We start from the raw sequence: 27,916 nt of genomic DNA, 5'->3' as shown, positions 1-27,916 counted from the left end.
ATTTTCGTAGTTAGTCTTTTTATCAAGTTTTTGGAAAATAGTAGTAATCTAGCTGCAGGGAATCCACTGGAAGTGGTAACATTTTAACAATGGTCTACAAGAAAAAAGCCTGGGAACTTCTGGTTTAAACTAAGTTAGAGCTAGGGTGCCCTCCCAATCCGGTACATAAATAATGTAACAATTCGAGTACGAAATTCTTGGAACTCTGGTGTGTAGTTACCTAGTAAGTATGAGATATTATATGCAACTTAAATGTACTATATATAACTTTTCAGTTACTAATAAAACATGATATAGGAAAAGTAATGGAAAACAATACAAAAAGGAAATACACAAAAATAAGTTAATTTCGCATCACTTATAAATAATCTTTTCGCTAGTAATAATATTCTAAAGCAAATGTTGCAAACGTACACATGTGTAATTGAAACAATGTATAAATAAATCTCATGAATGAAAGATTAAATGAAGCACAGATACACAAAGTACAATTACAAAGCTACATTTAAGATTCTTACATCTAAACAAATAGAAAGTACCGGTATATTTACACCAGTGACCCCGTACTTTAAGTCTTTCCATGTATTTATTTAAAGACTGATAAGTAAAATAATCAAATTAAATTTACAGCTCCAAAAGGTGCACTTTTTTATGTACTAGTAAAAAATAACGTGAATAAGTTAAAAATATAATAATTTTTTCAACCCAAGTTTACTTTATACTTTTATTGAACTAATTTCTAGTTAATACAATTTTTTTTTTCTCTTTTAAAGTTATTATCCTCAGTGTAAAAATTCCTTTCACGATTAACCAACATTAAAAAGTAGGAAGGTAGCGAGTAATAGGTTTTATTAATATTGAATAGCCGTTGTTCGTAGATTTCTTCTTTACACGTCGGTTTTATCACGTTGATTTCAGGTTTAAGGCTGCGTCTTCTTATCAAATTCTTCAACTAGTGGGAGACTAGGGAACAACTGAGATACCACCAGCTGTGTTCACTCGACCTAAATCCCGAGAGAGCACAGCGTGGCACCCGGTCGTTCGATAGCCCGAAGATCTTCAGTATTAAATCCTCTTCAAACCTAAAATAAACTGATTAAATCACATACAACAAATTAATTTAGAAATATTCATAAATTTCCAAAGTTAACAGACAGTATATATACACAAATCCTTATAAAAACGTTTTTACATAAAACCTTTTTTAAAACAAGAACGTCATCAAAAGCGTCATCTATACAAAGAAAGTGTTGTGACGCAAAGGACGCCGACAGAGCCATCTATGTTTCGTATAATTCATCTTTTCAACATGAGACCATGAGTACTTACGAATTGATTTCGAAAATTTACTCTAGATGGCACTGTCCAGAATATTAAAAAATGTTTACTATTATTTAACATATTCTAATTAGTAAAAATTTAAAAGTGATGCGAAAATTGTATGTATTCTTTTATACCCACAGTGAGTATCATAACATAAATAATAAGATAATACAAGGTAAGATATAAAATAGTAAAATATAGTTAAAATCATAACATTTTTGTAACAGTCTGAATTTTATTGATAAATTAATTCATAACATTTCGGACGAACTTGATTAATAAAATAAAAATTTGAAAAGACGTCTTGTATTATGTTAAATCAAAATTTTTCGAAAATTAAACCATATATAATTTTTAAGATAAATGTTGATCTATGAAAATTATTCTAACCGGTTGAATACATTTAAATAGAAAATATGACAAAAATAACCTTTAACTTACTTGTGGTTGTATAAATTATAATGTAAAAACCCGTGTGAATAATGAAATAAAAAATTTAAAATTTATTAACACAACAAATATACGTGCTATTATATTAAAAGTATATTATATATTTTTTAATTATTATTGGTGTTATAATTAGATATTACATTTAAATACGAGATAATTAATAACACAAATTACTGGAATACAAATAAATTATTCAACAACGTATAAACGTATTTTAGCCTGTGTAAGTATAACAAAACTCGTTTTATAAAGATGCCAAAATGCCAGCGTCATCCTTCACTCAAAGAATTTGACCTATATACCTATATAAGCACAAAAGTTGGGTTTAATGGGGAACGGTCTGAAAAATTCGCCAAGGGACGAGGCGAAGCGAACAGAAGGGACGGATCCCTTCCCTCCACCCGCGCCGCACACGTGCCAACCTTGACCTTGAGACGTACACATGCACACTTAAGTGCACTTGTCGCAAGCGCGCGAGTTTTGTTCCCCCACGATTAAAAAAAGAAAGTTAGGATATTATGCTTTTGTTTCATATTATTTATTCTAATTCTCCATAAATTTAGTTAACGCCTTATTACGGTGGAATTTTGTAAAATCTTTTCTTGGTTTACTTCTACTCGGCGAAAGGAATATCTCTAACAAATTCGAAATCGCTAAGTTTAATAGTACCAGCTATCATGACGAGTTAGACATAAGCTGAATTCTTTAGATAGGTAAGTATCGTGTGAATAAAAAAATATATTCTGTACGCAAAATCACCGTTTGCCTTACTGGCATTATTAGTTTTGTCAGATTGAAGGCGGCAGGGCGCTAATGGCGTTTAGACTAAGGCTTTTGTAATAAATATGCTCGAGGAAACTTTGGCTCTAGACGTTACATTCGCCAAGCTACTTAGATGCCGTGTATTACTTAGTTATAAAGCGAGGCCTGAACTTCACCGAGAAGTCTGTTGTATTCATTGGATGTAAACGTAAAACTTCAAGAAAAAAGGAAATTACTTCTATTCAGGTATTATTTATAGAAAAAGGCGCATACATGGTAGTACTGTATCGTTACAATTAAATTTATATGAAAGATATCTTTATGACAATGCTACGATGACGTGTTCTTAGCGCACTTATTTGTACAGCGTGTGTTAGAACGATATTACAGGTAATGTAACTTGTACGAACGCATTCAATTTTAAAATAAAATACTTTTCTAATACTCATGAATTTTATATCAAAATTATGAACTGTTCGTATCTAATTGATATCATATTGTGTAAACAAAAATAAAGACAATATGGTAATTATTCGCTTAAATTTATTATAAAAAAAATAATTTTCATTCACTATAAATCTGTCAAAGGTTAGTTTGTTGTTGTTTTGCTATAGATTTTCAAAAGGAAAGTTGCAGAGAAGAAAAAACACTCAAACGAAAAATATAACAAAATTTAATGAATGAAGGTAAAAAAAAAAACAAACCAAAAAAGTATTGAAACCAATCTAGTAAAAAAATTACGAAGTTTTTTTTTAAGTAAACGCAAAGGGAGATAGTCAAATAATATTATTTATCAATGTCCATTTGTCAATGTAAAATTAATTCGGTATGTCTTAAAGATTATCTCTAATTGCATCCGAAATTTATTATCAGATGTCCTATCCAAGAGGCATTCATACCAGGTAGTTTGACACTACTATAGTTTTGGACAGGTCGTTGCAACTATTGAAATTATTGGAGTATTGTAGTATATTAGTTCAATAATAGCATCACATCGGACTTTGTGTAAGCTCCGCCGCGTACCATTCCATGCATAGTCGAGACATTTTATACAGAACGGCACTAATCGACCATAAAACCTGGTGGGCATTCAGATAAAGTGCCGTCCTCGCGGAGAGAACGCCACTGCTGTATAAATATACCTGCTGATTATATATCACCTCTATACGCGATAATGGGAAGTAACGTATTCGATCAATAAACACTACAATTGCAGTGATAAGCTTAAAGTTCACGATTATTAACTAAAGTCGATACTCTGCTACGTTGTATGGAAGTTCTTAAAAACACGTGGCCGATACTTTCAGTCTACTGACTATGGCCAGCCTCAAAAATCCGCTAATTGCAAGTTCCGCCTCTTATTAACTTGAACTATTAGAGTATATTCCACTGTCACATCCTGCGACTACCATGTCCCATGACATGTCCATGATTTTTCGGATGTGACGACAATGGTTTTCGCGTTACCGTCACATAAAAACCACGTTTTGTCCTCTTAATGATTTGAGTTTTTTTCATCACTTCTCCCACCGCTAATGCTTCCCGAAGTGATATTAATAATAGATGTAGCAATTCTTTCGATAATGCGATAATAAATATATAACGACAATATACCGAAAAGTAAACTATAATAAATTTAAATGATACACAGAGCTGTTCGAAAACGATTAAGATGCCTTACATCCCAATTTAATCGGGTTATAAGTGGTATTCATACAGTGTCTTCCGACGAACTTTATTAAAAAAAGTCCTCTGTGTGTCCTATGTTGCGTGGTCACCACTCTAGAACTTAAAGGTCCTGACGGCCACCTGTTCTGCCCTATATGGCCAATCCACTGCTACTTCAACTTGGGGTATATCGGTTACTTTCGTTCGTCGTTTCTAATTAGATCTCGTATAAAAGCAGCATAACACTCTCCGAGGCTTTCATAAGTGTGGAGAAAAAAATACGACTGAATTTAGATTCGTTAATTTATAATCTGTATTAAAAAGAACAGAGTTTCATTCAACAAGCAAGATCCATATCGATGTTATAATCACTGCAGAATTCATCGGGAGTGTACAGAATGGAAACTACGTGATTCGGCCTATCGTCGACCACGATCGCGATGTTCACATTTGTTATGTTAATTTAAATGCGAAATAAACTCACATTTGCTGTTATCCCGTCGCCGATCAGTAAACTGCCAAGTGCCTGCGAAAAGAGAACGTTTTATAGATATACTTTATTTTAAAACTTGAGAAGGTTGCGGTCACGTCTAATATGCTAGAGTAATGCACTTGGCCGAAGAGTAACCTTCATTCGCCAACTTAATATTTAATTGTTTTAATTATATCAGAAATAAATAACGTATTAATAATTATGGAAAATATCAGATTATATATTACAGATAAATATATATTAAAAAAACAAATGCTTAACTAACAACGTTGTTCACTGATTATATATGTAAATACGTGTTAAAAGCGAGAGAAAACAGTGTCATACGAATAGGTCACAACAAAAGGAAAAAAGAAAAGGTAGTCAATAAACAGAACAAGCGATGGTATACATAAGCGGGCTGTACATAACCACTTTGTACCGCGAGTTAGTTGTACAGCGGGTTTGGTTTGGACTATATTTGATTATAATCAAATTATATACTTAATATTCTACAACATTTCATAATACATTTGCTGATTGTTTTTTTTTTTACGTAATGCATGCTGTATCCTTTTAGACTCAAGATACACATTGTATTGTACTTTTAATATTTTTTTGAACGTTTATAAATTTTATACTACACTTATAAAAAACTTATTTTTGCTCATCATATATTAATAAATAAAGTTTATTACTCTGAAATAAATTTAATTAATTTTCATATAAATTTTTCCGGGGTAATTTGTGTAATTCAATCCTGTGAAATTATAGTATGTAGCGGCCCGGGCTTCGTTACCTTAAAAGAGGTTTTAGGCTAAGTACCCTGGGCTCCTTCACCTGCGGAATCTGCACATAAGTAGCAGTGTAAGTTAATTAAAAAAAAAGTTTGTTTATACGTAGATATGTTGATCAGGAGTGCAAGTATAAAACGTCAATTTTATATGATACAAGAACGTAAGTGACGCAAGACGCAAATTACACTTTATAAGTTACAAAGTTAGCTCGCTGGCACTGGTGTGCAAATGTTTGCGCGCCGAGTCCTTGGATTGAGCCCTCCCACGGTGACTCACAGCGCTATTTTGTTCTTTTTCTTTCAAATAGTTCTCAATTTAGACTCGCCTTTGAAAACGAGTAACTGGGTATATAATACGTATAATTAAATTTCTAATCACTTGGTTTCTTTACAAAATGTTTCGTTGAAAACAGTACTAAGTAATGTTTGTTAAGTAAAATAATTATTAGTTGAAACAGAGTATAATAAGGCTTCCTGAGAGATGGAAGCCGATTATAAAAATGAATAGTTTATATACAACACTTTAAGCAACAAACAACTTTTATTTAACATGAAAAAGGGAAGAAATATATGGGACACCCTTATTACATGTACATAAAAGAAACACAGTAATATTGAACCATAAAAAAGTACAATTGATGGTTTTATCATTCGAGCCAAATTCATACATTCAAATATAGTGTAGTCAGAAAATGAAGTAGCGGGTAGTTGACGTAAATGTTGTACGGGGTGGAATACGTTATAATAAATATATAACATAATACTCACGAGCAATGGTAGCCAAGCGGTGGAGGACTAAGACTTGCGATCGTAGGTTGTGGGTTTGATTCTCGAGATTCAACGTTATATAACTTGTACTTTGTGCATTAGTTATACAGGATTGCCATTACTCGCAAACAATTTTCTAGGGAATGTCCATCGTGCTACATAAATTATACGATGTATGTTGTCAGTTATACATAAGCCTAAGTTTTTTTTCTATGATAACAATTTTTTATTAAGGAATTAATAAATAAACACTCCGAAATTTATAATAATAAAAATATTTCTCAATTGAAAAATATCCGAAATTACAAAATATAACTTACTGCTTCACATAACAATACACTGACGCAACCTACATGCCTATAGCGTCCTCTGTGTGCTATAATATCACATTGCGATCGCCAACATGCTAGCCAAGCGTAGCGATCGTGCTGAGTCCCTTAACAGATATCTTTAGGAGAGGCCTACGTCTTTTTTCATTCAAAAGTAAATTTATCATTTTTTAAGACAAGGTATTCGTTTCTTTAATAAAATAGCTGAAGCAATTTCAATTTTTTTTTGCGTAAAAATTCAAAGCTTATGTAAAAGCAAGATCAATAAAGCACATAAGTATAAAATAAATTGATATAAGCGATAAACTTGCCTGGGAATAGAATCATGCTGATTTTGACGTGGTAAATAGACGATTTATTAGTAAATATAGTAAAATTAGCTTTAAAAAAAGATAAAGATTGAGATATTACCAGGTTATTTTTGATGGAATCAAAATCTAAAAACTGTTATTAGAAAATTTTAAAATACGTATTTAATTGTCAGCTTTATTTAATGTCTTGACTTTTCGAAAATACTTATCAAAGCCTATTCGGAACAATAAATTTTTGTTACATTATTTCAATATCGAAAAATCTAAAAAAATGTGGTACGAAAAAAATAAATAAAAAGAATTCTAACTATAACTACCATACAAACTAAAGCATACATTTTTGACATAAGATTATAAACAATGTTTTAAGCTAACCTTAATTTGCTTTTCAGATGCAAAATGTGGCAAACGTGGCAAACGACGTGGCCGGTACTCGAAGCGTTGTTAACTTGAATCATTTATTACTTCGTTTTATTTAAGCGAAGTCTTAGTCTAAATATACAATGATTGCCGGGACCGGCGAGTTTTGCGTCATCTACCCACGCCCGGGGTGATTTAGGAAGGGGGTAGGTAGGATGTACGCCTGCGCGGGCTTTCGTTTGTACGCCCACGACGTATAATGTCAAAGGGCACTCCCGGGAAACCTGGATATCTAGGACCTGAAGCACTGAGCTAAATTTATTTACAGGCGTCGCCCTGTTGCGTCACTTTCGTGTAGGTGCTTATAGCATAAATATGGCGTTTGCAATAATGTCACGTCATTTGTTGAACTAATTTGTTTTATGTATGTATGTATTCACGAGCTTACTTGAAAAATATTAACGTTTGTGCGAGCAAAGAATATCAACCATATATAGAAATATCATTATATGACATGATAATATTATAAATATGAAAAAAAAATTAAAAACTATATTTTAGACATCAGGTTCCTTTGTCTATTGCTTTCATCATATAGGACATAGATAGCTATTGCAAGGCATAGGCGTTTTCCAAAGATCGCCACGATGTCTAATTTTGCTATATAATTAATATAATTTTATGATTATATTTATGTATATAAAAGTAACGTGATTATGATAATAATGTCATATATATAAATATAGTATTTACTTCCGTGTATCCAGAAACATTACTCGATTTGCTACCTTATTATTCGTGTTATCGAATAAGTAAATAATGCAAAACCTTTTAATTCTCTTTTTCACGTAATTTAGAATCGATATAAGTATAGTATAGTAATAAGTAGGTGTTTGTTTACAAAATAAATCCTTTAAATGTTTTTTTTTTAATTTTTACTTATGTATTAAATGAATAAGTGTTAAATAATTGTAATATTTATTTAATACTGTTGCTTTTATTCTTAATTATGTACAACTGAAGAAATAGATGTTATTTAGAATGAAATTTAATCTGCTTTACTTGAATTCCAGTCTTTTCTGAAGTGCTATAAAAACCTTATGTATGCCATTATTTTTAGGACTTACTTTGCTTCTGTCTTGTATTTTTAAAATAATAACAACGGATTCCACCATCCAAGCATTATCACATTGTGAATATAATCCGAAAGAAAATCTAAGGAATTTTTGTTATTTTGATTAAAACATAAAAATATGTGGTGTAGAGGGTTATATCGAAAATCTTTAGTTACCTTTCTAAAAATAATCGAAACTAATTTCCTCGATAGAATTTTTTAATACTTCGTCTATTATATCACGGGTTGTGATTGCTTTACATGGCAATTTGATTAAACACCATTTTATAAAAGGATACAACAGTGCCTGCCTCGTTTGTACTGGTTTGAGGAATGAAAATCATTGTTTTATTTTATTGATTTCCGCTATGAGACCTTAGATCTAATTCATAAAAAATTGGCTTTGTGACGTAAAAATTACTTCTCTGAACTGTGTGATTTGCAATGTAGTGAAAGACACCTATCATATTATAATGGAATGTGCCCGGACCGTGGATTTACGAACGAAATTTTCTTTAAATAAATATGACATCGGTGCCTGTAATTGTATTCTGATGCAACCATGTACGGAGGAAGTAAAGTAATTGTACAAATCTATTTTTTTAATGGATAGATATAGTTTTTTTTTTTCAAAATTCAAAATATCTTTGTTCATTTATCAGCATTTATATGCCCTTTTGAATCGTAGTAAGCTACCACCGCCTTAGAACGCTGATCTGTTGAAAAGAGCCGACCAGAAACTAAACAGTTGCTCTCTTAAATGAAATTTAAAAAAATTTCATGTGTATATTATAATATCAACTATGTAATTGAAACACTTGAACGCTTTAATAGTCTTTATTTCATAAAGTACTTTTAATTTTAGATTTAAAACTACGAAAAGGAAGGTCTATGATATCTTGTGAAAATTTATTATATTTTATACTCTATAGTATATGTAATTACACATAAATTATCTAGGGCTATATCTACGGTCAAAACTTTAGGGTTACAATGAACATATAATAAAAATAATACCATTTATAAAGTGGATCAATAATTAAGTCCTGTACCTGATGTTGTTAGTGTATTAAAGTAATTAAAAATTATTAAAACAAGGTAAGTTTTTATACCGTCTATGTAACCATAGTTACGTAATAATGTTTACAACGTGGATTTTGCATAATGTAGCTCACATTATAATTAGCGATGTAATAATATAAGACCGGCAGGCCCGAGTGGAATGGAAATACGATATTTACTGGTTTCGTGGTTAAGGACAGCTAGCATTATCGTCTTAGTATCATGTTCAATGTTACTATGTGGGCCGGTTATAGTAGAGCTGTCCTCCATCCGGCTTCCCCCGACGTGTCAATTCATCGTTAGTTTTATTATTGAAAAATAAAAAGGTCAAACAATTAATAATAACAGGTTTAGAAATTCCATAATAGTCAAAATAACTAAGGAAACATTTTTAATATTTTTAAAACTCGTTTAAGAAATAAAGCAAAAATCACGTAACATTATCCTGTATTGTATAACAAAAATAAAAATTTAATATTAGTAAACATTTTTCTACGTCTATTTATCATCAAAAATCATAAAAGAGTACGTAGGCATGTTTCTACTAATATACACATGCATTTATTAAAATTATTTTATACCATAAATAATAATACAAGCTGGTAAACCATAATATATAAAGTACGTGTGTTTATGTGTATCTTTACACAAAAATAAAAAAAAAGCATTTTGAACTGCAGACCCCTTGTTACTGCTTACATAATATTTTATAAATATTCGAAACTACTTAATATAAAACTGGAGGGATTACATAGCAGAGAAATTTCTATGTTGTACTTATAAAAAAGTAAAAACGAGACCAGGTTTAATTAGGTTTGTAGGTAATGCTTGAATTTCGGTCATGTGTCAATATTACTTTTTTACGTGTTATAATATTAAAATCATTTTTTAATTTGTTATAAATTATTAAGGTTTTGTTTCTTTATTGAATATTTAAAATACCAATCTCTAATTCCTCAGAAGTGAAAAGTCCAAAAAAGAAAAATTTCGTAGTTTTTTTCGGACCTACAGAGTTTATCTGAACTGACTGACTGATTGACTTTGAATCTTTTAATTGTTGAATTATTCGCAGTGACAAAAATAAATACACATAATTTAAAAACGTAGTTTTACAATAGGACAAGCCAATGTTACCTAACCTATTTGTGAAGTGACAAAAACTTTAAAATAATTACCAATGTCATCTTAAACGAAAGGGGTATATCCGACAGCTTGCAGAAACTGACATGTCCGCCGTTGGCATTATGACTCCATAAAACGTTCTGTTTTAAATCGCAAGCAAACGTGCAGACGAGTAAAACAGAAATAAATAAGTATGTCGGAGTTGGCAGCGCTGTTGCTAGGCGCGTTCAAGGTCTGCTCGACCCTGGCCCTGCCCCTCTCCCACCGTCCCCCATTGCGCATGTGCAACGCGCAAGCTGCATTCGTCCATGCACACATCAGTTTTCGCTCACCGACACTAAATAGCCTGTATTTATACATCCATGTGTATGTGTGCGTACAAGATGGTTGATCTATAATGTTTATTCTTAGTTTCGTATATAGAGACGTGACGTATATACGTGTGAACGTTTGCGTGACTGCTTGGTTGTGTGAAGATCAAGAGCTAACAAGATGTGGAAACTGCCATATTACGCAATATCCGTGTGCAAGCGTGCATATCCTTTCAGTTGCTAGGCTGTAAACCGGATATTTTTACTTTATATTTATTTTTTTCTTAACATACAATAACGTTAAAAATCCTTTACTTTTTTATCATTCGAATATTTTTTCGTATTTGTGTATTATAAAGAAACAGTATTATAAATACGTATATATAATAAAAAAAAAATGATTTTAAAAGGTATCTACGAAATTATTTTATTATTCTACCAAGAATTTGATTCCTTATTTAAATTTCTCTTGTGTCGTCATTATGGTTGATCAGAAATACAAACATTAAAGAACGCAAAAAATTTAAGTTTATATTGCCATTTTAGACATTTTAGAGTTTAAGTTTCAAGATTAACTCTTAACTTGAATAACTCTTGTCTGCTACTCTGTATAATTACTTTTCCTTCATCTTTTAATATTTAAATTAATAAAATAATTATAAATTACAAAGTAACATTAAATTTATTATTTTTCCGATACAGGTGTAAGTAAAAAAAAAAAAACAATATTTAAAAAATGTGAAAATAAATATTGAGCAAATATGTACTAACATATAAAATAAAAAAGGGGAATTCCCCTGTGGTTAGATGAGCTCATGTTCGATTGGGCATTGTGTTAATTATAAACCGTACGTAAGTAATAAAAATTGTATATCAGAGACTTATTTTATTGATATTTTCATCACGATATTAGCCAGTTTCATCAACCATAGATATGGTTCAAACCTTGAAACCACCGCCGGCAAAGGGGCGGGCAAGCCGGGCGACTGCTCGGAGAACGTCAACTTATCAGGGGCGTCTATATATTTTTTTACATTTTTTTTTTGGATTTGGTAAATTGTTAAACATGTTGCATTATTTATAAGTAAATAAATATTGTATAATTTGTGTAACAGTTACACAGTTCTTTATAACTTAATTTTAAATAAACTTGTACATTGTTCTATGAAAGGACGTCAAATTTACTTCTGTCTGTGACGCTCAAAACCCTAGAACCGGCAATGCTTGAAACGTTCATCAGCCATTAACTTTATCACTATATAATAAAAAAAAAACTATAACACAGTTTGATGATTTATTTTCAACGTTGACATTTATCCAAATTCATACTGAAACACAATTACAGCCGCTATTCTAAATTATAAAAAAACTCCCGTAGAATTATATACACACTAACTACATGCAGATACATCAAAATCAACACAAACAAAATTATTATTAATGTTTTCATTTATGTAAAACTACTGTTTGTTGTTTTTAATAATATATTAGTAATTAAAAATAATAATAAGGTCTTGTATTTTTAAAAAAATGTCTAGCTAAGTTCCGGTTTATTTTTTGCATTATCGAGATGATCTTGCGATACTGACAGCAGCTCAAAATGTTTTTAATTTTTAAACCTCATTGAACTGTACGTTGTTACAAATACGCGTCATTGTAACTATTACGAATATCAATAAAAAATAGTAAATATAAAATATAAAAGATATTGTTGTTTACTAAAGGTGGAGTTACAACCACAGAATATAAATTTAGATAACTCATTTTATATATAATAACTTTTATAAGCATAACCTTTGCACAGTATCCTTGCAATAATAAAAAAATTCATTTACTGCATCCAAATATTTTTAAAATAAAATGAGTGAGAAAAAAGGCTTGCGAAAATGAGTAGGTTAATATTATTTGGTTTGATCGCATTATTTTTGTTATTCAAAGGGTTTTTATGTAGCTTGGAATTTATTACTAAATACTTCTCTACAACACCTTGAATGAAGTTAGCGGGTTTCATAAAACAATCTACGCTTCCATTTAATGTAAAACTTACAAGAATTTTAATATTATATTTATTACATTGTACCGCCGAGCGATAGCAGACGCAAGAACGAACATTTCATGACATATTATATATTGTTAATCATTATAACTTCAGCTACAACTGGATATAGACCTTTCCCAAAGGTTTCGAAAATTTTATAAATAAAGGATGAAAACATACAACTTATGAATTTCTGTTCGACTTGTTGTTTATTGTTAAAATGTAACTTAGGTGGTTGTCGACTTTCGATGTCCGGACACGTCTATTTTTAAAAGATTTTTGAAATTCATACGTCAAAATAATTATAAAAGTATGTAAATTTTATACATAGATGTTGTATATTTCCTTAGGTGATATTTTACACGTGTGTATTTGCTCGGCCTCAGTATGACTAATGCGAATGTTGTAAATAAACATAAGCGGTCGGCCATATTGTCCGCCATGTTGGTGACGGGACATCAACGTGACGCGCCCGTCAGCTGATATTGTTGATAGTGGCACACGGATCACGACGGTGAGAAACATTTAACTGCGAATGTATTTACACGACTAAAACTAAACAGTCCACGAATCAAAGAATTAATTCATAATCAAATCCAAATATTTACGCGCCCCTAGCTCCAAAATTAGATCAGTAATGAACAATAAAATAGGTTTTATACACAATGGCGAGATTGTTATTGAATTTTGAATGTTGATTCATGCCAGAGCAATACTTAAATTGTACTAGAGGTTACTAGCACTGTATGAATTTTAGAACATTTTTTTTTTAGTTTTGTTAACACGAATATTAATATTTTTCAAATGGAAAATTTGAACAATAACCTTTCTTTAAATTATTAAACATTGTAGCTGAAACATGCAATCATTTTTGCAATTCCTGCATTGATTATATAAGAAAACAATGAGTGAGTTAAATTTTAACGCAAGAAATGGGAAAAACGTGTGTGTTTATATTAAAAAATATATTTACTTTCAAAAGTTTCTTTTGATATTTGAAAGAACCTCTTTAGTACGAGCACAAGACAATTAAATTAGACATGTTTGTGTAAGAAAAATACTGTAAATCTTTAAAATCTTTAGTTTTCAGAAAACACAATTCTTTGGTATCTATATTCATATCTCTATTGCGTGGAAATTTTAAAAAATAAATAGCAAATAAATGAGAGTGCGTAAGGTGTAGTCAAAAATGCAATTGCAAAATTGTCACACTCTACACAATGTGTGGGAAGAAATAAAACTGATCAATTCCATAGCCTATTCCATATTTAGACACGGGTGAGAAACTTGGACCATATTTAGCACCAACGAGTCTATTCTACACGATCCAAAATTAAAACCAGGTTTTCTATCATCCCTTAGTGCCGAGTTTTTCGATCTAAATAATCGAGCCAAAGAGGATAGACGTGACCACGAACAACTGTTGGTAACGTGAAAAGCCGAGATCAGGCATCAGAGAGTCTCATTAGGTTGTCCAACCAAATCCGTTAGACTTTTAACACCAAACTTCATGGTGCGCTTCACGATTTTGAAGATAATAAATACCATGACCTAATCATCACAAGAGGTGTACGACGCTATGAGAAAAGAACCACACGGATGATAATATTCTTAACTCGAGGTCAATATAGCACGATGCTAGATAATTAAATGTGTAAAAATTTTTTTTCAGTTTATATAACAAATAATATTCAAGTCGCGATTACATGGCAATTGCTTTGGTATTAGTTACAACATTATTCAATTTAAAAAATGAAAATCAGTCCGTTAGTATTTTAAAAACGAGTGAAACCTTTGTAGTCGACAAATATCCAATATATACATTTTTCTAAGTCAGACTTGATCAAGTGTGAAAAAAACAATTCGTCTTTCTACATAGGAATGATTAAAATTTAATATTATTTAATTATTATGCATTAAAAATAACAATATGTTAAGTTAGTGTTACTAATAACAATTCTAAAAAATATTAACGTAATAAGGATAGTTTCTTTATTCTTCTTTGACGGATGTACTTTGTTTTACCGTAATTGGTTCATGAAAATGCCTAATAATAAATCATGACGGCTATCATATAAAACTACATACACATAATGATAGAAAAAGAGATCGAAGTTGCCGTTTGGTAATTGTTATTCAGGCTTCGCGGTCGCCGGTTCAAGGCGAGGCGGTAATGTGGGAGGCCCCGGCTAAACTCATGTAGATAATAAATAATTTACCTTTATCATTGTAAGAATTTTAGATTTCGTAACAACTAACGTAAGTTAGAATTGTCGGTAGTTGATATTCAAGTATGTAAACATTTTTTTTCTGTATATTTTTTATGATATTCTTTTCCTGTTAAGATGTTTTTCTTCTATTTTATTTGAAAATATCATTAGACACGTTTGTTGAATAACTATGAAAGATAGTGTTGGATATCGTACCACTAAAATAAAAGGAAGTGCTTTTCCGTAATTTTTCTATAACATGAACAGTAAGGTTTACAAAATTTCCAGAGAGCGAACTTAATGTTGACGTGAGCAATTTACGGTTAGCTGGTAAATCTATTTTACAAGATATCGTCCAGTTAGGTACAGTCCGCGATACATTTTTTTGGTTTATGATAATTGACTTTGATACTTGCCATTTGGCATTTAATACCTCTCCATTTGAGTTGGCGGAGCATTAGAGGTACTTAGCTGGGAACTATATGTTACGTTATATTATTTATGAATGGTACAAGCGCAAACACGGTACAGAGATAATATTGTATACCAATGTAATATGTAATCCAATAGTCCCATAAATCAACGTATAACAGAAGCTCTAGAAATTTTTTTAAAAACCTGTTTCATAATATTGTAAGTGTTGCCATTCGAAAAATTAAATGGATTTTATTTCATCTATGTTACTGCGTTATTGCTCTTATTATTATTTCGCTGTAAATGAAATTCATAATCAGTCCGATGTCCAAGGCCAATTTCGGCTTTACATTCATTTTAGGGACATTGTGTACAGGTGAGGTGTGTCGTGTAACTTCCTACTATCCGATGATTTGAATAGTGATATTATTTTGTAGTATAAGTTAATTTATATAGGATATTACCGAACTAAATTCTCTAATCCTGTCGACGACATTTCTTCTAAATTGGTACACCGACAAGGAATCTATGTATTTTTAAGATCAATGAACAACCATCACAATATTCACAACAAATAGAAAATTTGAATTCTTTACTATAAGTCCACGTCGTTATATGATTTAAATGACAAAAATGTGATGACATAAATGGTTAGCCAATATAATTTGCCTAAAACAACAATCTGAAGTTTCAGATTTTGAAACATTCCAATTTTAAATAGTGTCCCAGAGATAAAAGATAAGGAAATTATAGTAAAAAACCCTACGGTATTAGATATCCCGGTATTAGGAAATAACATTATAGTAGTACAATAAAATTGTGGCTTTACGATACAAATCATAAAGGTATAATTTTTAATATTATATTTTGATTGCATTGGCAAATAGGTAGGCAAACGTAAACACGCGATTCAAGTTGGAGCTAAATAATTCTTTATGTTGCTAGCTACTTTTTTTAGGAAATATCAAAATATTAATGTTCATTCAATTGCAGACTTTCATAATAAGTAATATTTTATTAGATTTTCTTATATGTAATAAATGATTAATTAAAAGTGAAACGTGCTTCTTATTTCCCAAAAATTGTTAAATGTAAATAGTAGTATATAGAAATAATAAATATTTTACATTCGAATAAGTATCTTAGATATAAAAAAATTATTTTTCAGTCCACGACAATCGTGACGCTTAAACAGATTGATAAAAAAGAATTTTATTTGTTTCATTAGCTTTAACATACCGAATGCATCGACTGGAATGATAATCATATTAGAAATATCACTCTAGATAATTTTATTATGTATACATATTACTTGAAATAACTAATTCCATTACATTTATTAATGTTGTACTTTTTGCTTAGCATCAACGAGGTATTTATAAAATATTTTACCCTGTTTATTAGCTGACTATGATTATTCCATTCATGTTTTGGAGATAACTTATTTAAAAAGATGTTTTTGTACTGAGTATAAATTAATCTCTAATTGCAATAACTTATTTCTTCATTTTTAATTGTAACATTAAAATGTAGATTTAAGATTACGGATTTTAATAGACACTTGTTTATGTCTGAGACTTAATTACATTCAATAACTTTATAATTATAGAGATTGCGTGATTTTTAAAATATAGAGGCCCAGTGCTAGATTGTGATTTCAAATGAACTATGATATAAGCTTATTTACCGTGTCTTGCAATAGTCTTCATATAAGTTTTCCTTATAAAATAGTTTTCCGCAATTTTTTTTTATATTTCACTAAAAGATCATTTTATTTTGTTGCTTGTGATGCATTGAAAATAGACAAAAAAATATAATTCATAGCTAATTTTAAAATCTATTTTGAAATTTATTCGCGGAAAGCTTGTGTTAAGGCAAGATTAATTAATAAGGCCTATTATTGTATTAAAGATTATACAGGAGATCAACATGTCCGGGATTAGTATAATGCTGATTTTCACGTGACAAATAAGTGACTCTTGACAGGAAAAACAATGAAATGGCGTCAATAGAGTAAGTATCGAGTTTTTTTTTTATCGGGTTCTCGATAGAAACAACATTCCGAACCTGGTAGTAGTGTATGTGTAACATATTTAAATTTACGATACGTCAATGTATGGCCTTTTCAAAAGAGCTTAACAATGCGAATTAATGAATATATGTTTCATTGCTGTTTCAGTTTTAATAACATATAAAAAAACGATGTTTTCAAACCAGATATTTCATCAATACTTAATTGGGAAATGTGAATTGTAACTAAAATCGTTCAATAGCACAACTATAGTCGTAAGCTATATGATTGTAGCCCCACCTAGCGGCAAGCACGGTTACCAGGGATTACCCGTTTGCCTTGACCTTACGAGTTCTGCATTTTTTGCTAAAGCCACAACAGGATACAACGAATTCGTTCGAATTTCGGGCCCTTAGTTTTATTAATGCCCTTGATTCGGATGAAATACCTGGGGTCCAAGTTGGAATCCAATTCCTTTACTATTTCTCTAAGCCATCGCAGTGAAAATATTTCAAACGAATGAATTTATTTTGACAATTGCAAAGGTTATATTTAATAAATTTATTAATCACAGCAAAACATAACATGTTTTATATTGTTTCTACTGCGATAAAAGTATTTTTGTTAATATTCATTTGTTAAAACATTTTTAAAACCAAGTCTTTTATGTATTATGAAAATAAAAAATTGACATCCGATTTGAGGACAGAATTAGTAAAACATAAAAAAAAATTGATGTTTTTTATATGAAAATAAAACTACACACAACAGCTAAAGAATCAAATCATAGATGAAACTGCGAAGCGGCTAATTGTGAATGAGTATTTATTAGACTAAGATGAAATGTATAAATCTTAAAATCATAATGTAACAATTCAATTTATGAATATTGCGTAGTCGGTGATTACCCATCAAACGAGTAACAATATTGTTAATCAACGTTAACTACAAATTTTCTTTGATACATATGACATAAATTTCAAAATGGCGGACGAAATGAATATAATTTTTAAAAATATTTACTACATTGCTTCGTTTATATCCAGTTACAATATTTACGTATCTAATAATAACAAAAAATATTTAAGATTCGCAGTTCAAATATAATAAGTGTATCAGATGTACAATTACATCAATTATTTTTTTTTTAATTGGAAAATGTTTTTGAGCAATGTTTATTTGCCTAGTATATTGTTGATGAGAAGTCGAATCGAATAGGATGACAAATATTAATTAGATTTAGTATTGGACTAGACCAAAAGAAATATGGCTACGTCTATCGTCGTTGAAGGTTTTCCTCAAACCGCCTCACTTCAAAGTTAATTATTAATGTGTAATATGTGTATACCTAGAATCTATTTTCGTGAAGATGCTTTAACAAAGGAAGTTTTAAAGCAATTCGTTGGTTACTTACCGGATAGGGCGGAACGAATAAGGAAATATTGCATAATCTCGGACTATGTCCGATGTGCTACCGTCAGAAGTCACATGGTCTTCGCTGGAACGAGACGCTGTCGGCCGCCACTGAGCACATTGTTCGTGTTTGGGAATAGAATTGTATAAAATTTTGAAAAATGAAGCAATTTGCGGAAGTTTCATAGGGATCGAGGCGCGTGTGCGGCGAGTTGCGCGGCTGTCGAAAAGGCACTGACGGCCGTGGATCGGCCGACGGGCGCTCCTGCATTGCGGCGCGCAGTCGCACTCGCATGACCTTGGCATTGAACTTGGCAATGGGCCGGCGCGGTGCGATCCCCGCCCGGCGGGGGACGCAATGCACCGGCAGCTGCACCGCCTCTCCCCCCTACGTCCTTCCGCCTCGCCTCGGCTATGCTTACCGGCTCAACCCTTTTCAAGCGTCCTCCGACAACCAAGTAGATATCAATTAGTCAATACAATACTCCAGGCGTCACATCTAACGTAAGTTTATTTATTAGATCGCGAATTCCGGATCCCCGAACCCCGAGTCCAACCAAGCCAGAATGCCCAAGCCTCCAGGCTATTTCAATGGTTATTAAGATATCTAACCCGAAATTATTTAAAAAATACATAGTCCTACTGACAGAGGTAGACTCAACTTATAGTTAACAAGCGATATAATGTATGTTGAATAAATAAATATTTTTTGAATTAAGATTAAATTTTCCGTTTTTTTAACGTGGACATCATTTAATACTGAAACAAAAATATCAAGTTAAACGCTATCTGAAAAATTGAGTATATATGCAACGCTGCGCACCAGCGAGTCATCAGGCGGATAAGTGGACTCTATTATTGAACGGAGTGTTTTTCAAATCTAGTTGAAAAAATATTTAGGCTATATCGCTAAAATTCGTTGGAATTTTATATAATAAGCGCATTTCATAAAGTTTAGAATGTAAAACTCAATTTTAATAAAAAATTTCTGATTTTGACTTGGCCCGAAAGGGAACAGTAGACAGTAAATCCCCTGTGAGTCGAAAAGCATACAACACGATATGCCCAGTATAGAGCATACTTCAATAATTAAATTTTACACTGAGTTCTTGATCTTCCATAGATTGAAATAGACAAGCAAAATGACTTGCAACTTAAAATGTAATCACACTATTGTTTTTCACAGAGGGAAATTGGTAGATTTATTAGCAATTCTTCATAGAGTTGTAACAAAATGAGTTATATTGGTGATGTGGCGTCTTCCTACACGTGTCAGGAGGCGACGGGAGGTGGGAGGATGGAGGCTAGCTCGCAGATCGATGTGGATTCGCGCATGCGCTCTCGTCCAGCCGCCAGCTAGCCCGGCGGATATTGAGCGCGAATTATGAACAATCTCAGCGCTGCATATTATGAAAAACTGTTGAATTTTATCATACAAATATATGTTTTATGTCAATAAAGATATTCGGACTTAAAATATCAGATCTATAATTTTTTTATGTTTTAATTGCAAGAAGACAATATATCATAATAAACATTAAAACTATTTATTTTCATAATTCAATAAATTTGGTTATAAATAAATTAACAAAATTTAATTTACTTAATTATAACCTTATTCGGTTATCTACGTTGGGAATAAGTGCAAAGGTTTAAAAAGATGAAGTTAAATTAGTTCCTTAATATCAAAATATTTAATAAATTAGTCAAACCAGATTTAATTTGCTAACAAATGAAACACAAAAGGAATACATCGTGTTTTGTTAAAAAAAATTATTAGATGATAATTTTTTTTCATCGTAACTGCACTAGTAAGTATTTGCCCATTTTATCAAAATTGTATTAAAGAATATTTTATATTATTAAATGAATGTTTTAAAATATTAAACTTGATTAGTAACAAGTCAAAGATATCTAAGGCACGTAATATGTCTACGAAATGCAGTTTCGACGAATTGTCGAAAACCGTTTATGTAAAAGATCGTTTTAAAACTTATACTTACATATTTTTTACATCAGGTTTACAGTTTGTGAACAAGTGAAAGCAACTAGCAAATTGCTCTACAGAGGGAAGCGAACAAAGCTAGCCATGGATATTTGCGTTCAATTGGGTTGCAAATACCTAACGTAATAAAAACTTCCAGAGTAATAAGAAATTGATATCAAAAGAAGATTTGAAAATTGGTTACGAGAGAGACATTATGAAGCAACCTGTAAAATTATACAATGAAAAGGTCCAAATCTGATCCAAGTAGATCATCCGAAGCATGTTAAAAGTCTTGAATTTAAGGCAAACATTATGATGAATTGTTTTATCCTAACCTAATATTTTTAGTTGTTAATACCATTTTTATAACAAATATAGAAAAATGGTAGCCTAGAGATTAAGGATTATAAATGTTATTTTGGAAAGTTTTTCAATCGAAAAATTACAGAAATCAAAGTATAAGTGAGACGAATAACTTTATCTCGTTTGCCAATGAAAGGACAACCTACATCCATTTTTCCGTACTAGAAATTAAATAAATAGTTCCTTTTGATAATTTATTTATTGATAATTTATTGAGGTCACCTATATAACTTCTTACCTTTAAATAACTTTGGGAAAATATACATAACACAAAACAGATAGCGTTTGGGGTCGCGACGATCTGGATTAATTGATCTGACCATGGACCGGCAAACGCAGCGAAAGATGTCTACCCACAAGTTCGATAGACGATTTTGATAAAATAGTCGGAGGACATTGGCTGCGAGTCACTTCCAATTGTTGCTTTTGAAAATATATGAGGGATATTCATAATGTCCAGCAGTGGAAGTCCGTCAGTATCAATCTGCAATTAATCTCTGGTCATGAGTAACAACCTCCCACGCGACCTTATAGTTTGAATTTCATCTATTAAGCGATACCGGTCATGATATATATCGTGTGAAAGCCGACATTTTTGAGTTTAAATGTAATTAAGGCAATAATGACGCAAGTCAAGGTTTCAGAAGGAGTCTTAGAGAATAGTAAGAACAAAGAAGTTTAGGCTGAGCGCCTTTAGTGATATGCCGACACGAACCTGAAGCTATAATTGCTTTGTATAAACAATATTAGTTAGGGAAAAAAAATATTGAAGTCAATTATCCAAATAAGAAAACATTAAAAAGGAGAACAACAACAACACCAAAAAACGTATTAAAAACTATAAAGGCGTCACGAACACAATTCGCGTAAACAAGTAGGATGTACATTTATTAAATGCTAACATAAGACAAGCAACAGTTTAACACAGGGGTCTGCAACATGCGGCACGTTAAACATGTTTGTGCGCCACGCCAAGCATTTCTAAAATTGAATTTATTTTATAGTCTTTTTTCCATCTATACATTGTTATAAATTTAATTACAGTGATATTCAAAATGTAACTACCTCATAAATTGCGGCTGATATTTAAGCTAGTATCCGAAAAGCAGCGCGAAATTTCTTGTCAATTCATTTCTTTGCTTGATAGTTTTTATTGTGCGTTAAAAGTCATAAATCTTTTTATCTAATGTTTTGAATATAATAAATAAAGTTTTGTAAATTTATTTGTAAAGTATTATTTTATGTGTAGCGCGACAAAAAATAATTAAATTTAAATTGGCTCCTTGATTAAAAAGATTGCTCAACCCTGGTCTACGACAGTGAATAATTTTGCGTGAATTTTATTTCAGAGAACGTCATACTTTACAATGTATTAATTATTTAATTCCAATCCAATAAATTGTAATTACAACTAAATTTCTGCAGAATAACAATTGCTTACCATTTTTTAAATTAGATTAAGGCATATAAATAGATTTATTGTTGATCTAATTTCTATTTTCAATTTTTTTTAACTTACAGCATATTGTGGTTACCTTTCAGTAAAGTAGCAATTGTTTTTGTTTTGTTTTAATTCTTTGTATAAGCATGAAATGTTGTTAATTTTCTTGGCAATTCTTAATAAATAACATAAAACTTAATTATATAAAGCAAATGCTGGAAACGTTATACTATTCTTTAGTGCTTTTCGATACATAATTTGATTTTTTTTGTGTTATAGGTTATGTATATTAATAATGTACAGAATAACTTATTATAACTGTAAAAGTTTTAAAGGAGTTAATATATAATTTATTTGTCAGTAGAAAGCTTTAAATATTTTACACCTATTACCAATCACCTGTATAAAGTGATCACTCTGTATATTTTACGTTAATATATTTGACACACAATTGAAAAGCGATAGGCAATAATAGTTATAATAAATTAAAAAAAAAACTTCTTTCTATGTTATAATTACCTTATTTATTATTTCTGTAACTTGATCCCTGGATAGCGTCTTTCATACATTAATTGACAGAAGATAATAGATTCACCCCATTAAAGTTTTTGCACCTAACAAAATATCCCAAAGTAAAATACAAAGTTAGAGCTAAATCAGTTATAATCTCAGATGGAAAATATCGATGTCTCATAAAATGTCCGTCATTTATTTTGTGTCTGAATATAGTATCCGGCATTTGATTTGGCACACGAGTGTGTAAGAATTAAGGCACAGATCGGTTGAGTTCGTTTTTGTACAGCTGTTTTTATAAAAAAATTACAACGGCTTGATTATTAGGCGAATCTAACTGAATTTTTTTTCGTCTTACTTAAGAGTATTATGTCCAAGTGATGTTGAACCAAAAAAGAAAAAATATTATCACAACATAACTGTCTTAGACTTGGCTTTTCAAGCAGCCTAGAAATTTTTAATAAATAAATAAGTGGCTGTCACTAATCAAACTAAAAATATGAAATTCAGAAAACATTAAAGGCCTCCGTTTTAATGAATGTCCAATGTTATGAACACAGCTAATGTACTGTGATTTGTTTGGTATCCATTCAATAGTTTCTTAATCCGACCATTTAGTTTTCTGTATTTAACTGTACAAAAAAGTACAAGGAATTTGTAATAAGTCCTAATCACAGTTTATTTTTAAATATTTATTTACCTTGTTTAGTAATACATGCATAAAATATCATAACAAATACATATATATTGTCATAATACATATTTGTGTCTCTTTCGATGCAAATAATTTATATTCTTAAAATGTATGATTACTGTTGATCTTTGCATAAATACTTTTGTTTAAGTTCATTTCTATGTTCCAATAACAAAGATATATACATTAAAGAGTACAATGTAATAAACATTAAATTTGAACATCATCCTTCCACAATATCCGACGGGCGCTGTCGGGGTGGTAGGGAGTGGCTGCGCGGGCGGGCGTGGGCGCCCTTGTCCTTGCGGGAATCGATAGGCGCGCGCCCTGCCGACTCAGCTGAGTTCTACATACATATATACAACGCACAAAATAATTTTTCACGTCTACTAATGTTTCGTTACGAAAATATTATAAATGTAAAACAAATAAAAGCTGACTGGAATTAGCTCGATGCTCATTGGCAAATTCATTGACACCCAACGAGCCATGGAGAAGGCTTTGTTTGAAATTCTCCACGAGATCGACGAAGAGATTGGTAGTCGAAGGAAAGTAATTGACGTAGAACAACGGCTTGTCAAGCTGAAGTGGCTGGCCACATAGCGCGTAGAAGACATGTACGCTGGGACCGGTTTTGGAGTGAAGACCATGAATTAGCAAAAGCAGCTTAAGACTCACAACTCACAATACTAGTCGTCGGAAGACGCTCGATGCGGATCCTGTTGAAATTCTAAGGTAGAGACTTATGTCAGGACGTCCTAGAGCTAAAGTAATGATGATGAAATTCTTTATTTTACAAAAGCTGATTTAGTTCATATATTTACGTTTTGAGGTATCGATTAAACAGTTTTTTTATACAAATTGAATTAAAACATTGTTTTATAGCAGCAGTTTCGCTCAACTAACACACTACTATGATAAAAAGTTAGAAGAAATTGTCATTAAAAACTCCCGGGCATTAGAAAGTCATGTAATATTTTCCATGGTTGGCAGGACTGTCTTTAACATTTGCCAAGTGTCTGTTTGTCAAAAGAATATCTTTTCTCCGAGTTACACGTTTTTTTGTTAAATGTTTTAGTTTCATCAAACGCGTCAAGTCTTGATTTGTGCCAAAATCATTAATTTTTTATTAAAAAAAAGTTTAAAAGTCGCATCATATTGTTCTGCAACCACTGTATTCGTCTGATTAGATTCCGTGTGATTTCTGGTTATTTAGCAAATTCAAAAGGCCAATGCGGCAAAGGGACGTTGTTTTGACACGATCAAGAAGACAAAAAAATCTAACGTTTTAAGGGCTATACCAGAAAAAGACTTCCGAATGTTTTGAGGACTGAAAAAAGCGTTTGCCGATTGTCTCTTTCCAAAGGTCGATGTGCAATATTTATCACCGGGTACTGTAAATTAAATTTAAGAAGTTTCGCATTAATTTCGTTGATAGTAAACCCGAAATGTTGACGAAGACTAATGTACGTAATATTTTATTTTATATTTACTAGTAAATTGTTGACATATTTAAACTGACCATTATAATTGAATAACAAAACGCATCAATATGAACCAAACTCCTATCAAGAGTAATGCTGAAATTATATTACAGATATTACGAACAAAAAACTTGACTAACTATACAGGAACTCGACTCGCTTAACAAACACCATACTGTGACGCCATAACTAGTTATTCGTTAACGAGATACAAAAAAGAACCAGACGAATGATGCGAAAAAAAAATTACCAAGAAGTTACAAAAACTATGCGATGTATGCCGTCAATTATATATAAGGCTAGATTTTTTTAAAAATAAAAACAATTTTTGCCTTCATTCAGGATTCAATAAATAAGTTTTTCCCATTATTTTTGTTAATAATAATTTTTATTTTCATAACATCCGAAATTACAATATTTTTTTTGTTTAACACAACATTGCACTAGGCACAGCCAACTAGTCCACAAATAAGTTTCTATACGGGCAGCAGAGTTCTCTACGTACTATACCACATTGCGATCGCCAGGCAAGCGTGGCGATTATGGTATATCCCCTCATAGATATCTGGAGGGCCTTGCAGTGGCCCATTAAAGGATTGAACAACGACACACAGACCTTCTTTTAGAATTATTGACTTTAAAATAATATTATGGACTCGTATTAGACAGTAAGAAGGAAAAAAAATGACTTCGATGTTATAGTTACACGATGCTTTTCATAATATTTTTGGTGTCTAATAGGGTAAAATTTAACAAATTCATTTGTATTTTTACCGTTGTTAAGTTTGTGATTTTTTGTATTTTATCAAATTTATTACTGGAGGCACCAGTGTTTAAATTCATGAATAGAAGGAGCATCTCTGTTGCAATCTAGAAGTGCTTTAAGAATGACAATCCTCCTAATGCTTAGATTTTGAAATTCTGTATTACGTTAAATGCGTATTTAAACTGAGTCAAATAGTAGAATTGGCATTTTATATTTGAAAATAGTGCACGAGTCGATATTGCTGACTAGCACACTTCTTTTCAATCGAAACCTCACGAGATTCAAATTGTCTAATAAATGACTCTAATAATGACTGTTTTTTCATTAGGTGTCTCCATATCTTACGGTTTGCTGCTGTTTCAAAAAACACAATGTATACAGAAGCAAAAAAAAAAATTGTCTATCCGTCGCTTGAATCTGGTGGCGATTATTCTCCATTTTTTTAACGGTTAACATGACTATTAGACATTACTGACTTTGATATAATACTGTCACGAATTCGTGATACAATATCTTCATGAATCTCTCGTGGAAAACGGAAAAAAATAAATTTAACACAAAAACAACAAAAGGCAATGAAAGAACAAAGGTAAAGTAAAAGACAAAATTTAACTAACTAAAAAAATTAATGCTTCTACATTTGTATGTATAAAATATTAGCGAGACAAAATAACATGGCCTAGTTCAACAAGTACATACGGTATGAATGACATGTTCTAATTCATCGTCTTTCTACCTATTTCGATGTTATGTTAACATTAAGCAAAGCTTACGTTCACTGCCATTGAGTTTCCGCACTTTAGAGTTCGCATATAAATGAGCTACGATGTAACAAAACATCATCCGCCCACTAGACGCTTCTCGCTGCCATACTAATGCGAACACGTGTAACATAATCTCTTAACGAATAGGGTCGCCATAATTTTTTTAATGATGTCTCTGTTCCGATACTTATTAATGCATATATATATATATATATATATATATATATATATAGTTATAACTCTCTGTTTTTTTTAATTTTGTGTATAAGCAACAGTAAAATAAATAGTAAAACATAAAATCTCATAGACATACACACAATAAAGTACCATGTTATAGAAAAAATAAATATATCTGTAATTGAAATATAAAGATGGTTGTTGAGACCTTAAGGTTCTGGATTCGAGACCACGAAACCTCAAGAACAATACAGGACTTCAAGCCACAAGATGGACAGAAGATTTTGTTAACGTCCTCACAAGAGGCTGAATGCAGGCCGCTTCAACCGGTCTCATTGGAAATTCATGGGGGAGGCCTAAGCCCGCCAGTGCAAGTCTTACGGCTGAAATTATGGTGCTTATTCGTGTTTATTTTAATTAGGTCCACTTAGTAGTTAAAATTCATTACAACATGAAGATTACATACTACTTTGATTGCATATCCAATTAAACTAAAAGCAAACAGTACAAGAATTAAAAATAAGGTAAACAATTTAGACTATTGTAACGAAAATAATTTTCAAATACAGCAAGTATTACTATTGAATTCATTCCATTATTTTCAGCGTCTTCGACCTTAACAACCTTCGTTCTTTTTCAGTAACTAAACTCGATGGGTCCCGCCGTATGTTTGGCTCGGGCCGCTAAGTTATTTTACCGCATTAGAAAGCCGCTAAGTTTTTTTCTGATCGGACTCTAAAAGGTGCTCAGGACGGCTAAACCTCTGTTCCATCATTTACTATTGATACATTAT

The 27,916-nt window shown here is 31.4% G+C and overlaps 1 long non-coding RNA gene across 1 annotated transcript in view; it reads right to left on the bottom strand.

The window, feature by feature from the left end:
* LOC137920102 (uncharacterized) overlaps nt 1-19,115 on the bottom strand; it is a 40,088-nt gene extending 20,973 nt beyond the window's left edge. Inside the window, exons 1-2 of the long non-coding RNA XR_011106753.1 lie at nt 18,936-19,115; nt 4,688-4,729 (exon numbers count right to left, since the gene is read on the bottom strand). This is a non-coding gene — a long non-coding RNA (uncharacterized lncRNA). The remainder of the gene's footprint in view (nt 1-4,687; nt 4,730-18,935) is intronic.
* Nucleotides 19,116-27,916: the final 8,801 nt, after the last annotated feature.

The sequence above is a fragment of the Battus philenor genome, unplaced genomic scaffold (assembly GCF_028537555.1).
Source record: "Battus philenor isolate CCGP_79_NKW_IND1 unplaced genomic scaffold, ilBatPhil1.0.hap1 SCAF_17, whole genome shotgun sequence".
In the NCBI taxonomy this organism is placed as follows: Eukaryota; Metazoa; Arthropoda; class Insecta; order Lepidoptera; family Papilionidae; genus Battus; species Battus philenor.
Note: the sequence above shows the minus strand (reverse complement) of the source record. Positions and strands in the feature narration are given on the sequence as shown.